This window comes from Lepidochelys kempii, chromosome 12 (assembly GCF_965140265.1).
Source record: "Lepidochelys kempii isolate rLepKem1 chromosome 12, rLepKem1.hap2, whole genome shotgun sequence".
NCBI classification, from domain to species: Eukaryota; Metazoa; Chordata; order Testudines; family Cheloniidae; genus Lepidochelys; species Lepidochelys kempii.
The window spans coordinates 17174373-17186735 of NC_133267.1; the positions used below are offsets into that span (position 1 = coordinate 17174373).

Consider the following 12363-nt stretch of genomic DNA (forward strand, 5'->3'; position numbering starts at 1 on the left):
TACCCAGGTCAAGCACCAGTGATTGTCACCAGTGTGGAATGCTGGACTGGTTCCACCACCATAATGGAAATGTTTCTACCACCAGTGGATGGAGCACTGATCACATTCTCAAGACAGTGCCTTCCACAGGTGAAGCCTTTTGTGTGGGATTAGTAGTAAGACTGCAGAAGACCTAATGGGGAGGCATCAATGATATAGTAACATGATGTGGGGAGACATGTTCCTTTTTTCCTCTTGTCCCAGATATTACACCACTGATATGTATGAAGGTGAACAATGGGGGGTATAGCCTGCCGCCACCAATGGCCTGCACTCTCATCACTGTTTTAACTTTGAAAATGGCCACTGCAGTTAATGTTGAATAAATTCCTTTTTGATCTGACATTGTCTGGTCTGATTGTTTAGGTCATGTTCTGTGTGTGTGCAGACACTGGTATGTTGTGTAACGAATCAGTTTGCTCAAAGGTTGAGACTAGCATCTCTTCAGCTTTACCAATATATTTGAAATAAGGAGCCTTTCTTTCCAATTAAAAAATAAACAGGTGACACAATGGGTCTGTGATTCTTTCCTATTATCCAAGAATAAGCTAATGCAGAGGGGAACCACCAACCTTTATGTGTTCCCAATGAACTCCTTTTGTCTAGAGCACCAACTTCTTTCAGTAACTGACCAGGAAACTCAGCCACCACAATATGCTTTCTTTAGGATCTTTAGTCTTTCTTCTTTTTCTGGAAAAAGTTATCACCATCTTTGTTTTCCACATGTGACACAAGAATGTCTTGTTATATTTATTTTTTCCATTGAGGGCCACTGGTCAGCATCAATAATATCCTTTAAGTTTCCAAAAATTGAGCTCTTTAATTTTAACAAAGCCTTCTCAGTGACGCTTTCTCCTTTGTGTTCCAGTTTCTACAGAAGAATATTTAACAGAAAGAGTGAGGAAATATGCATCAGGAGAAACTTCATTAAATGAATAATAGGCTAGTAAAGAAAAGGTGACAAAGATTATAAATGGACGGACATATAGGCCTCTCGTTAAAACTTGTATATAGCCTATTTAGTGTTTTCAGCAATTCCCAGTATTTGCATGTTAGCACTTACTAATAGGAATTGTACTTGCAATACCCACAAAGCCTTAATAAATGTACAATACAAATGTATAAAATTAAGCTCAGCTTTAATAGCTGCCTTGCATGATGCAAAATGAAAAGATTGTGTTCCTTCCTGAACAGCAATGTTTAATATATTCTCATGCTAGAGTTGCACCAGTAGGACGAAAGCTTTATCTGAGCATTCCAAGAGTAATAAAATTCTAAATTTAACTCAAACCCTCTTATTGGGGCACCGGTACCCAGTGCCATGAGGAGAGAGAGAGAGCGAGAGAGAGAGAGTGTGTGTATGTGTGTGTGTGTTCGTTCAGACTTTGTTTATGGTATAACTCAGGGGTGAGCAAAGTGGGGGTGGGGCCGGGGAGAACGATCCCATGGACCGGATGTGGCCCACAGGCCGTAGTTTGCCCACCTCTGGCATAGCTGCTTAGCTAAAGATGGTTACACAAGTTAACTAGGCCCTCTGGTGTTGATAGTTAGGGAGGCTTGACTTGTGGCTCAAGTAGAGACCTCTTCATCAGAAAGAAAATATCACAAAGTTTCACTGTGGTTCAGTGCCATCTCTAATCGAGCTGCCCTCTTGCTGATTTAGTGTATATTCTCATAGTTCTTTGAAGAAATTACTGTTTATCATTCCTTTATTTTGCAGATGCCTTCTAATCTATTTTAATTTAACTCAATGTAATCTAATTAGACATTTGTACCACACTTTTTATTGTGGAATCTGAGCCTATTCTGTGTGCATGCAACTTCATTCATAACTCTCTCATTTTCCTCATCCTGTCAGCAACTACCAGCACGTAATATGAATGATTCTTGCCTAGTTAAAATTAGCTGCTACTCACTGTGGTGTGGTTTGTGATGTAATGTACTTTGGTCACTCATGTCTAGACCAGTCTTTTGTTTGTGTGAGATGATGCAACTGCTGATGGTGCATGGGAAGGAAAGAACCCATCTTGACAGAGCCCAGATTGCATTTGCATACTTGCAATCAAAATCTCTCTCCTCCATAACAAATATCCCTTATAGGTGTATGGAATATATTTGGCACAAAAATCAGTAAGAGGAGTCCTGCTAAGCCACTTTGACAGACAGGACTAACGTAACCATCCTGCTAATCTGTAAACCTCCAGTCTACAAAGGCTTTGGAGAGAAGCTAATAGAGATGTGCTGAGGAGGTTCAAAATATCTAACATTTCAAGAGACATCACTATCTATGCCACTGACCTCTCTGATGCAATAACCCCAAACCTTCTGTCCAAACATTCCACCTTCGGTTTCTCACAGGTCACTACTGTATGCCCACACCTAAAGAGCCATACTGTGCACTCTACAAGTGGCCTGAAAGTAGATATAAATAGCATAAGAAGTACTCCCACCCCAAAATCCTGGTCAGAACACTTCCTCATCCAAGCAGAAATAAGAAATCTGTCACAAGAAATCCTCATCATGGTCCACCCCCAAGAAATCTTGAGGTAAAAATCCTGGCCCCATTGAACTCAATGGCAGAACTCCCTTTGACTTCAATGGAGCTGGGATTTCACCCTTGGACTCTGTCCTGTTCCAAAATGTACATATGGAAATCTATACCCAAACAAAAGGCCCAGGAGCAGAATTAGTGAGGCACTGCAACTTCTACCTGCCTACTGCCAGGCCTACACTACAAAGTTTTGCTAGTCTATCTATGTTGGTTAGGAGTGTGTGTGTGTGGGGGGCAGGGGGGAATCACACCACAAAGTAACATAGGATATTGTTGGGCTAGCTTTGCATACAGTCCTTTTGCTGGTATAGTTTGGGGAGGTGGTTTAACTATAACAACAAAACAATTTCTTTTGCCTGTATATATCGCATCTTCACTAGGGGAGACACTGCGTATTGTACACTTAGACAAGCCCAGAGACTCTAGCACCAAAGCACCATCCCTCTCCCACCCTGGGGCCTGCATAGGCTTGTTACTGTTCAAGGATGAGCCACGCCTGAGATTGCTCTTCCAGAACTTCTGTGGGCACCCCTTCCAGGCCTTTCCCTGCAATTCTCCCCAAACACCCCACTTTAGACTGGATCATCAGGCTACAATACCCCCTTTTACCAGCTGTATTTGTCTCAACCAGCCTATCTTGGTTGAGGGTCTGGCTATAGAATCCTCTCGCTAAGTTTGTGACCGTACAAACTTGCTTGACCCAGGACAGCTTCTTCAAAAACAGATGATCATTTACTTGTCATTAGGGATATAGCAATCAAAGATAAGGGTTAAAACAACAGGCCTACACACACCACACAATTCTTACCCACCCACTTTGTGACTCTAAGCTTTAGGTAATATCTTTTATTGGACCAACTTCTGTTGGTGAAAAAGACAAGTTTTTGAGCTTATACAGAGCTCATAAAAATCCTTTTATTAAAGATTCAGAAAAGAAGGAAAATCAATTAAAGCATTTGAAATAAAGTATCAAATAACACTTTCAGTTTAGAAATATCCCTTGTTCCTTTTTTTAAAAATTGAGCATTTTTAGAGGAAAAAGCCTCTTCTTTGTTGAGTCTTTTAAAGGGTATTAAAGACTATAATTGTCCTTTTTGGGGGGAAAGAGAAAAAGTTAGTTGAGATGGGATGGAGCTGTCACTGCTGTTAATCTGGTCCTGTTTCCTAGAAGACAAAACAAGACAAACACACAAGAGAAAAGAACCGCCAAAGTAGAAAATGCAGCTTCTGTCTCTGGTGTTGACTTGCCAAGCTGGAAAAACACAGACCCAGCACACAGTCTCATCAGCCACTGTGAGACCTGGCAAACTTGTGCCAGCAGCAGACTGATTAGGGCATTGCTTTTAGGTCCCTCTTTTTTGTCACAGGCTTACAGCAGTGTTGCAAAATATACAGTCCTGGTTTGCTGAGCCAGACTTTATTAGACCAAAGGAAAGAGTAATAGAAAAGAGAAGAAATAAGGTAGAGAAGCAAAAAAACACATGGGGCAGGGGAAGGAGAGAAAGTTGAACATCCTGGGTGGTGGTTGGGATTCAGCTGGAGCTAGTAGAGGTGATGGTGTCATCTTAGTCCCTCTCTCTGGCCTGGTCTGGTCCATATATCCTACAAGATTAGGATAAAGAAGGGCTGGGGTTTCAGGAGCTGGTGAGGATGGCAGCCAAGATGGTGAAGCTCATTCCTTCCCCATCTCTGTCATCAAGTCTAGTAGTAGCCTTTGTCCATATTCATATTTTTCCCCCAAGGTGTAGTGGGGTATTATTTTATTTTTATTTTTAGAACCTCTAAGGGGAATGATGGGTGGAACAGCCTATCTTCTCATTATTTTGTCTCCCAGTAGGCCTCATTTCAATTTATGGATTTTTGGTTCCATGCTTTTTTGTTTACCAAGCATGATTTAAATAATTTGTCATGTTTTTTTTTGTTTGGACTAATTCGTCTTTGTTTCCGTTTTACACCATTTTCCATGAACATTTTTGGTTGCATGTTAATGTGACATTTTATAACCTTTCACTCACCCTTTTACAGTTGAGCTCCCGATTAGGGTAGGCTCTATTATTAAAGCAGTTTTTTGCTTCCAATACATGCGTTGTGGTTTTAACAAGAGTATACCGTGAGATAATCAGCTTCTTATTATAAATCAAGCCTACAAAGCTGAAGAATTAGGGAAGCAGTTGAGCTATGTCCTAAAACCTATCAAACATTTAAACTGGACTTAGTATCAGTTTACAAGGATGCAGAGTGTATAAGGGCCAGTCTGATTTAGTAGATCAGCTGTATGGATATTAGCTATGTTTCAACACAAAGTAATTCCACGTAAATGGGCCAGATCCTTAATTGGTGTAAATTAGCATAGCCCCAGATGTCTAACAACCCTAAGGATGAGTACATGCTTCAAAACCACACATGGCCTGAGGAAAGCTTGGTACAGTTTAAAAGCTAATGTTTTAGAACTAATGGGTCTAAAAATTCTGAAGCAAAGTTGGAGGCTCAATATGTTCATTTGCATGCCAATACCCAGAATGCTCTTCTAAATCAACTCCTATTTCATAGCAGCGTTGGAGCCAAAACTCTGGGAACAAGTCAAAAGATTTGGATATGCTTCTGTGTGCACAAGTAATGTCCTCTGAGCTTTGTGAGATTGCAAGAGAAACAGTCCTTTGGCCAATTACAGCATTTAAAATGCTGAGACCCTTTTAAGGATGCTTCAGCCAAAATGTTATCATTTTAACAGCTATCTGAGGGCTTGGCAAAAAAGACCCAAACACCTCAATTTAATATTAGTCTGACCCTTTTTTGGAATAGTTGTGTTCTTTAAAGCATACACCACCTTTAAGGTGAATGATGTAAAAATGGACTAGATTATCAATTATAGTGGATCAGAGTAGGGCTATATTTCATAGATAAACACATCCTTTATTATTCATAAGCAGAGCCCTTTGGGGGAAGTGTTTTTGAATAAAGGTGAAAGAAAATGCTCCAGAATGGTGGAAAACAAATTCACACTTGTATTTACAAAAACTGACAACCTCTAAGACTTTGGGTAAACATACATAGAATGGTAGTTGAATAGGGACCCTGAATGACTAGAAATGTCAAGACATATTTACAAATCATCTTTGTGAAGATCTCCTGATACACTCCAATTCTCCTCCGCTATCTACACTGCTCCCCTCCTTCCATCACTACAGCTGCCATCTTAGGCCATGTCTACACTATGAAAGTACTCCAATTTTACAGAAGTTGATTTTTGGGAACAGATTGTATAAAGTCGAGTCCATGCGTCCACACTAAGCATATTAATTCGGTGGTGTGCATCCACAATACCATAGCAAGTGTCAACATTCCAAGCGGTGCACTGTGGATAGCTATCCCGCAGTCCCCGCTGCCCACTGAAATTCTGGGCTGAGCTCCCAGTGCCTGATGTGGCCAAAAATTTGTTGCGGGTGGTTATGGGTAAATGTCATCAGTCAACCCTCCCTCCCTCCATGAAAGCAACAGCAGACACTCTGTCATAAATATAAAGGGAAGGGTAAACCCCTTTGAAATCCCTCCTGGCCAGGGGAAAGCTCCTCTCACCTGTAAAGGGTTAAGAAGCTAAAGGTAACCTCGCTGGCACCTGACCAAAATGACCAATGAGGAGACAAGATACTTTCAAAAGCTGGGAGGAGGGAGAGAAACAAAGGGTCTGTGTGTCTGTCTATATGCTGGTTTCTGCCGGGGATAGACCAGGAATGGAGTCTTAGAACTTTTAGTAAGTAATCTAGCTAGGTATGTGTTAGATTATGATTTCTTTAAACGGCTGAGAAAAGAATTGTGCTGAATAGAATAACTATTTCTGTCTGTGTATCTTTTTTGTAACTTAAGGTTTTGCCTAGAGGGGTTCTCTATGTTTTTGAATCTAATTACCCTGTAAGATATCTACCATCCTGATTTTACAGGGGGGATTTCTTTATTTCTATTTACTTCTATTTTTATTAAAAGTCTTCTTGTAAGAAAACTGAATGCTTTCTCGTTGTTCTCAGATCCAAGGGTTTGGGTCTGTGGTCACCTATGCAAATTGGTGAGGCTTTTTATCCAACATTTCCCAGGAAAGGGGGGGTGCAAGTGTTGGGAGGATTGTTCATTATTCTTAAGATCCAAGGGTCTGGGTCTGTAGTCACCTAGGCAAATTGGTGAGGCTTTTTACCAAACCTTGTCCAGGAAGTGGGGTGCAAGGTTTTGGGAAGTATTTTGGGGGGAAAGATGCGTCCAAACAGCTCTTCCCCAGTAACCAGTATTAGTTTGGTGGTGGTAGCGGCCAATCCAAGGACAACGGGTGGAATATTTTGTACCTTGGGGAAGTTTTGACCTAAGCTGGTAAAGATAAGCTTAGGAGGTTTTTCATGCAGGTCCCCACATCTGTACCCTAGAGTTCAGAGTGGGGGAGGAACCTTGACACACTCATTTCACACCCTTTTCCCTGGACTGCCCGAGCAAATGCTATAGCACTGCAAGCATGGAGCCCGTTCAGCTCACTGCAGCAGTTATGACCATTGTAAACACCTCGCGCATTATCGTGCAGTTTATGCAGAACCAGCACCTGAAAAATCAGGCGAGGAGGTGACGGAAGCGCGGTGATGAGGACATGAACACAGATTTCTCTAAAACCGCGGTCCCCAGCAATTTGGAGATCATGGTGTTACTGGGGCAGGCTCATGCTGTGGAACACCAATTCTCGGCCTGGGAAACAAGCACACAGTGGTGGGAGCACATAGTGTTACAGGTTTTGGATCATTCCCAGTGGCTCCAAAACTTTCGCATGTGTAAGGGCACTTTCATGGAACTTTGTGACTTGCTTTCCTCTGCCCTGAAGTGCAAGAATACCAAGATGAGAGCAGCCCTCAGAGTTCACAAGCGAGTGGCAATAGTCCTGTGGAAGCTTGCAATGCCAGACAGCTACCGGTCAGTCTGTAATCAATTTGGAGTGGGCAAATCTACTGTGGGGGTTGCTGTGATGCAAGTAGCCAACACAATCATTGAGCTGCTGCTATCAAAGGTAGTGAGTCTGGGAAATTTGCAGGTCATACTAGATGGCTTTGCTGCAATGGGATTCCCTAACTGTGGTGGGGCTATAGAGGGAACGCATATCCCTATCTTGGGATTGGACCGCCGGGGCAGCCAGTACATAAACCATAAAAGGGGTACTTTTCAATGGTGCTGCAGGAAGGGATTTACTTCCCAGACCAGAAAATAACTGTTGGGGATGTTGAAATGCCTGTAGTTATCCTTGGGGACCCAGCCTACCCCTTAATGCCCTGGCTCATGAAGCCGTACACAGGCACCCTGGACAGTAGTAAGGAGCTGTTCAACTACAGGCTGAGCAAGTGCAGAATGGTGGTAGAGTGTGCATTTGGATGTTTAAAGGCGCGCTGGTGCAGTTTACTGACTCGCTCAGACCTCAGCGAAACCAATATTCCCATTGTTATTGCTGCTTGCTGTGTGCTCCACAATCTCTGTGAGAGTAAGGGGGAGACGTTTATAGTGGGGTAGGAGGTTGATGCAAATCACCTGGCCGCTGAATACACGCAGCCAGACACCAGGGTGGTTAGAAGAGCACAGCAGGAAGCGCTGCGCATCAGAGAAGCTTTAAAAACCAGTTTTATGACTGGCCAGTGTACTGTGTGACACTTCTGTTTGTTTCTCCTTGATGAAAACCTGCCCCTTTGGTTGCCTCTAAATTCCCTGTAAGCCACCCTCCCTCCCCCCTTCGATCACAGCTTGCTTGCAAAGGAAATAAAGTCACTATCATTTAAAAAACATGTATTCTTTATTAATTGATTATAAAAATAGGGAGATAACTCACAAGGTAGCCCGGGTGGGGTGTGGGAAGAGGGTAGAGGGAAGGAAAAGGCCACTTTAAAACTTCTTGAATGACAGCCTTCTGTTGCTTGGGCTGTCTACTGTGGTGGAGTGGTTGGTTGCCCGGAGCCTCCCCCCTCCATTCTTGGGTGTCTGGGTGAGGCGGCTATGGAACTTGGGGAGGAGGGAGGGTGGTTAAACAGGAGCTGCGGTGGCAGTCTGTGATCCTGCTGCCGTTCATGAACCTCCACCAGATGCTGGAGCATGTCCGTTTGATCCCACAGTAGCCCCAGCATTGCCTCATGCCTCCTCTGATCTTCCTGCCACCACCTCTCCTCATATACATCGGCCACTTTCCTGTACTCTGCTATTGTGTCCCTCCACACATTCTGCTGAGCTCTGTCAGTGCCGGACGACTGCATGAGCTCAGAGAACATTTCATCTCACGTGCGTTTTTTTCGCTGCCTTATCTGAGATAGCCTTTGGGATGGAGGAGGGAGGCTTGAAACATTTGCAGCTGCTGGAGGGAAAAAAGGGGAGTGAAGTATTTTAAAAGATACATTTTACAGAACAATGGCTATACTCTTTCACAGTGAACAGCACTATTCACATTACATAGCACATGTGATTTTGGTACAAGGTCGCATTTTGCATCTTATATTGAGTGCCTGCGGCTTTGGTGTTAGAGATCACACACACAGGGTTGGGTAACAGAATTCGGCTTGCAGGTGGCCATGGTAAGCCATAGTCTTTCGGCTTCTGCAACCTTCATAACAGCAGTGCCCTCCTCTCCCATACCAAGTAAAGCACGTTGAGTTGGCCATTTAGTGCTGCGGTTTTCCTGTTAAAGTCCAGCAGCAGAAACCAAACTAACCCCCGCCCCTATCCAGTTCTCTGGGATGATCGCTTTTCCCCTCCCCGCACCGCGTGGCTGGTATCAGGGAAGATCCCTACTAGCCAAATGCGAACAGCTCAGTGCCAATGCCCCCCCTCCACATGGCTAACTGCGGGGAGGATTTCTTTTTAGCCACAGGCAAACAGCCCAGTAGGAACAGCCACCTCTGAATGTCCCCTTAATTAAATTCCCCTATTTCAACCAGGTTACCATGAACGATATCACTCTCCTGAGGATAACACAGAGAGATAAAGAACGGATGTTGCTTGAGTGCCAGCAAACACCAGGACCATACGCTGCCAGGCTTTGTCATGCAATGATACCAGATTACTTGCTACTAGCATGGCGTGGTAAAGTGTCCTACCATGGCGAATAAGGCTGCTCTCCCCAGAAACCTTCTGGAAAGGTTTTTAGAGTACCTCCAGGAGAGCTTCATGGAGATGTCCCTGGAGGATTTATGCTCCATCCCCAGATACATTAATAGACTTTTCCACTAGCTGTACTGGCCACTGAATGCATCCCAAGTCCTCAGGGATACTTAATCATTAAAAAATGTTTGCTTTTATAATGTGTATTATATTTAAAAAGGTACACTCACCAGAGCTCCGTTCTTCGTCTTCGTTCGGTTGGGAGGGTATTTCAGTCAGGGTAATAAAAAGATTCTGGCTGTCGGGGAGAATAGTGTGCTGTGTGCTCTCCTCAAGCTCTTCCTCCTCCTCCTCATCTTCCCCATCCACAAAATCCTCAGCCAAGGCGGAGGGTATCCCATCATCGGAGTCCACAGACAGGGGTGGGGTAGTGGTGGTGGCCCCCCCTTAAAATTGCATGCAGCTCAGCGTAGAAGCGGCATGTCTGGGGCTCTGTCCTGGAGTGTCCGTTTGATACTTTGGTTTTCTGGTACACTCGTCTGAGCTCCTTAAGTTTCACGTGGCATGTGTGTTGCGTCCCTGATGTAGCCTCTGTCCCTCATGGCCTCTGAGATATTTTGAAATGTTTTGGCATTTCGTCTTTTGGAACGTAGTTCTGATAGCATGGATTCCTCTCCCCATACAGCGATCAGATCCAGTACCTCCCATTCGGTCCATGCTGGAGCTCTTTTTTGATTCTGGGACTGCATGGTCACCTGTGCTGATGAGCTTGCCTGGCCAAAGAGGAAATGAGATTCAAAAGTTCCTGGGGCTTTTCCTGTACACCTGGCAGTGCATCCGAGTTCAGAGTGCTGTCCAGAGCGGTCACAGTGGTGCACTGTGGGATAGCTCCTTGAGGCCAATACCTTCGCATTGCATCCACACTAACCCTAATTTGAAACGATGATGTCAATTTCAGCGCTAAGCCACTCGTTGGGGAGGAGTACAGAAATCAGTTTTAAAAGCCCTTTATGTAAAAAAAAATGGCTTCGTTGTGTGGACAGGTGCAGGGTTAATTCGATTTAACGCTGCTAAATCTGACATAAACTCATAGTGTAGACCAGGCCTTAGTCATCATTTCTACATCTACTTTTATATCTCACCACTTGCTATTTAGTTCACCATAAGTATTGCATCCTTCTCAGTTCTTATACACAAATGATTAGCCACCATCACCGGTCATAATTTTTGGGGGTCTTTTATTAATGCTTCCATAAAACCATTCCCACAACATTATAGTATTGGGCCCAGGCCTACATTCCTCACATGCTCAAAACTCTCAATGAAGTCAGCAGGAGATTTTGATGAGCAAGGATCAGCCCCAGTATTTGCATTACTTCTGACTGCTGTCTTCTATTCTGACTGTCTGAGCCACAGCTATCATGCCGTCTTTGACAACTGACTCCACCACACCCGTCCTCCTTCTCCTCTGAATACAACTACCCTCCAGCCATTCTATTGTTATAATGTTCTATTTTCTCTTATAAGATTAATTGACTTTAGCTTCTTATTCTCCTAGATTCTGTCTTCACCACCTTTGTCCCGAGAGTTCAGCTTTCTAGTGATTTCATAAGGAGTGATGAGAGAACTTCCAACTGTTCATCTGTTATATCGATCCATCTAATATATTCTTGTACAGCACCCATCACAATGGTACATGGGTACAGAGAAATAAATAAAATGTTTATTACCCTAGTGGGACTGGAACTCATAAGCTTCAGCATTGCAAGTTGGGGACTGTAGCATAGAACCATGTAGCAAAACTGGATTGGACTGTTCAGACTAGACACACCTCCAAGTATCTGGATGCTTATGTAAAGCTTTATTAAGTTTATTTAAATCCGTTCTGTTATTTATGACCACAGCAATTATCATCATCTCTCTTATCCATGCTATATTCCCAGCTTAATTGCTTCAATGATTTCTGCTGCTGGATTGCGTGACCTGGAGACTGAAGTCTCTCCAGAAGCAAGTTCAACATAGGCAACAGCACTGTGAGCTTCTCTGTCACTGACCTGCCTTCCTTCAATGCTGATTGGAGGGAGGACCTATGAGAGGGACAGAATTTAATGCATGCTTCATGCCAATTCAGTCCTTGGCCTCTTTGCAGAGATGACCTACAAACAAGGGGGAGGGGGGGCAATTGCTGCTAGTAATGGTGATAGTTTTTGTGATAGGAACAATGGTGTCTAATTGCTGCTGTAATATAAATAATACAAATAATTTGTCAAAAGGAGCTAAATGGGATCACCCACTTATTTCAGATAGGCCTCTGAATGGTGCTATAGTAATATCTTTACAACCACCAGCATCAATATCATGTATTTTTTTAAAATTACCCATTCTTATTTCTATGGATAGCACCTACATGCTAGTATGCTTCATGATTGCTACATATTCTTTAGCACTTTATGGTGTGCACAGTTCTACAAATCTGACCCCAAATAGCTTTATACTTACATTCCTTACTACCAATTTTCATTAGTGTTACTATAAGGGGAAAAAAATCACTCCAGTATCCTTCTCTGTTCTTAAATAACATATTAGAATAATTAAAAATATGTAAATTAACTATTGGTCAATTAGTGACACCAGTCTGCAAATATGTGCCTGCCCCACAACACAACTCAGAT

General features: G+C 43.2%; 2 long non-coding RNA genes across 5 annotated transcripts in view; both read right to left on the minus strand.

The window, feature by feature from the left end:
* LOC140896235 (uncharacterized) overlaps window positions 1-12363 on the minus strand; it is a 382955-nt gene that overhangs the window by 14049 nt on the left and 356543 nt on the right. The gene's annotated exons all lie outside the window — the stretch shown is intronic.
* LOC140896236 (uncharacterized) lies at window positions 8378-11769 on the minus strand. Its single transcript, XR_012154478.1, has 2 exons — window positions 9922-11769; window positions 8378-8948 (listed from the first exon to the last, which is right to left on the minus strand). It is a non-coding gene; the product is annotated as an uncharacterized lncRNA (long non-coding RNA).